Genomic DNA, 3314 nt, shown 5'->3' with positions numbered 1-3314 from the left:
TCATACTCGTCGTATGAAGAAGTGTTATTGTATATTGTTAATGCTAACTTCGTCCGCAAAGAAACTGAATTTCATCATGTGGGATTACTGTGGTAGGGTCGTACGGCTTTTCTTACCAGGCGAATTGGAACCGATGGAAAGTATCTTCTCTTGATCTCGTAGGCTGTGGCATTGTGATTTCTTTCCCTCCTTGAAACGAAGGCAACGCAAATGGAGAAGAATTAACGCAGTCGTTACGGAAGACATAGGCATCTCACAAGTAAACAGTTAGTTTTTGTTATTAAGGCGAAAGGCTTTAATGGCTCATACTGTGGTTGGACAAAGTGTGTCCTGCTTTTGCGGCGGCTGTCGCGTGGCGTTCCATGGCGGGCATTCGAGTTTGGGATTACAGATAGCAGGAACGCTAGACAAGGTGAGACTTCTGAAGGAAAGGCGCAGTATCTGTTACACTTTCTCCGACAAGTGTGCGTTTGGATGGTACGCCATCTCTCCTGTCGCGTGGCGTTCCTTGGCGCGCGTTCAGTTGTGCAGATGGCAGGAACGCTAGACAAGGTGAGACTTGTGAAGGAAAGGCGCAGTATCTGTTACACTTTCTACGACAAGTGTGCGTTTGGATAGTACGCCATCTCTCCTGTCGCGTGGCGTTCCTTGGCGCGCGTTCAGTTGTGCAGATGGCAGGAACGCTAGACAAGGTGAGACTTGTGAAGGAAAGGCGCAGTATCTGTTACACTTTCTACGACAAGTGTGCGTTTGGATAGTACGCCATCTCTCCTGTCGCGTGGCGTTCCTTGGCGCGCGTTCAGTTGTGCAGATGGCAGGAACGCTAGACAAGGTGAGACTTGTGAAGGAAAGGCGCAGTATCTGTTACACTTTCTACGACAAGTGTGCGTTTGGATAGTACGCCATCTCTCCTGTCGCGTGGCGTTCCTTGGCGCGCGTTCAGTTGTGCAGATGGCAGGAACGCTGGACAAGGTAAGACTTGTGAAGGAAAGGCGCAGTATCTGTTACACTTTCTACGACAAGTGTGCGTTTGGATAGTACGCCATCTCTCCTGTCGCGTGGCGTTCCTTGGCGTGCATTCAGTTGTGCAGATGGCAGGAACGCTAGACAAGATGAGACTTCTCAGGCTGTCGCCTTTCATTACTTTAGTTGCTGAAGTCCCTCGTATTTTTTTCGAAACTTCACCGTGCATCGCTGTTATGATGTTTGCTTCAGTTTCCTCGACGCCGTTAAGGAACAGGTTTGCACGCTCAAGCCCGTCCACTCGCTTCGCCTTTTCGAAGCTAATTGAACTCGTCACACTGTGAAGTTGAAGGTTCCCCCGTATTACCCGAAACAAGTTTTCCAAATGAGCTAATACACGCGCAAAGCCACAACTAGCCTCATTAGTTTCAGGACAGACTCTGTATTCCGGACGGTGTTGTTTCAACCTATCTGATGGCTTCTCTCCCCGACATCGTTGCCTGACACTAGTGCCAAACTTGCTGGTTGAGCTTTTCGATGGCTTCACTGCTCGAAGTCGTAGACCGACTGGAGTGTCCAGCTTCTTTTGTGGTTGATGTTCCAGATGACAGCTCGACATGAATGCCTAACATTGGAGGCAAAAGTGCTGGACAGTTGAGTGCAATCACACTGCAGTTTTTTGTAGTGCTGGCGACACTGATACTAACTGCATTACAAGCACTCTTGTATATATGAGACAAACGTTTCTACCATCGACATTGCTTGGATACTGAAAGGTATATTGGGCATAGACTTAACCAAAGCGTTTGATAATGTCCGCCAGTCGGCCATCCTTGACGGCCAGTGAGATATTAGAGTAGGGAAGATGACCTTTGATTACGTCAAATCATTTTTCAAAGACAGAACAGCAACTCTACACATGCAGAGCCTCAGCTCGGAAGAGATTAAATTAGGAAACAGGGGCACCCGACAAGGGGCCATCTTATCCTCCTTCCTATTTAATCTAGTTATGAAAGACCTCCTGCGCAAATTAGGAAGCATCGAAGGGCTAAAAACGAGCGTCTACGCAGACGACGTCAACGTTTGGCTCAATGAGGGCCGCGATGCGTCTATCGAGGGAAGGCTCCAGCGGGCAGCCGACATGATAGACCTCCATGCCAAAAGTAAGGGGCTGAGCTGCTCCCCGACGAAGTCGGAACTACTAATCATCAGGTCTCGGACGAGGACAGCCAACGCGTCTCCTCCCAGAATCTCGATAGAATTGAACGGGAAAGAAATTGCGCAAGTAGATGAGATCCGAATTTTGGGCATGCTCACAACCAAAACAGGAAACAATCCCACGACTCAGCTAAGCTAGACGAGCATGCAAACCAAGTGGTAGGCATCATTAGAAGAATCTCGGCCAGAGGTAGAGGGCTAAATGAGAAGAACAAGTTGAGGCTGGTCCAGGCCTTCATCTTGAGTCGGATCCGCTACTCAGCCCCATTCCTTAACATAAAAAAAGCAGACAAAAACAAATTAGACGCCATAATAACGAAATGCACCAAACGAGCACTGGGACTCCCAACCTCGACCTCAACCGAGCCACTAGAGTGAATGGGGGTGCATAACACATGGGAGGAGTTAGCGGAAGCAACGTGAACGGCGCAACTCGAACGCAATAAGTCTAACTGAGACAGGACAGGAAATTCTAAGCTGGGTAGGATCACAAGGGAACAGAAGCCCGAAATACCAGACGTTCCACGTTGAGTTCAAAATTAGGAAAGCCCTCACGATCTCACCGATACCCAAGAACATACACCCACAACACGATGAGGAAAGACACCAGCACAGAGCCAAGCACTTGGTAACAAAACTAAGCAGAATACCACCCGAGACGGTTGCCTACACAGACGCCGCTTTTGACGATGACGGGAACTCCTTCTCAGGGGTAGTCGACGCGTCCGGAATAGAGCAAGGCAAGATATATACAAGCGCAGTAGACGCCACGGCAGCGGAGAAAGCGGCGATCGCCATAGCGTGCGTTAGTACGGACGCGAAGGCGATCAACAGTGACAGCAAATCGGCAAAAAGGAATCTCTGCAAAGGCAAAATATCACACTACGCGTGGAACATATTAACGAAAAGCGACATAGACAGAAGGATCACCCTAACCTGGGCCCCCGCTCACGAAGCGGCCAACGCCCTTTCCCGAGCGCTCATTATCCGGGGTGGACGCCGGCGTCAACCTAACTTTAAGGCCGAGACGCTCGCGACCTACAACGAAGTCATCGAGCACTACAAGTTAGGACGGAGGAAATATCCATCCCCAGATAGGTCCCTCACGTCCACAGAGGCAGTCACCTAGCTGG

The sequence above is a fragment of the Amblyomma maculatum genome, chromosome 1 (genome assembly GCF_055883805.1).
Source record: "Amblyomma maculatum isolate TAMU_Amacu chromosome 1, ASM5588380v1, whole genome shotgun sequence".
NCBI classification, from domain to species: Eukaryota; Metazoa; Arthropoda; class Arachnida; order Ixodida; family Ixodidae; genus Amblyomma; species Amblyomma maculatum.
The sequence above is the reverse complement of the archived record's forward strand: the minus strand, read 5'-3'. Positions refer to the sequence as shown.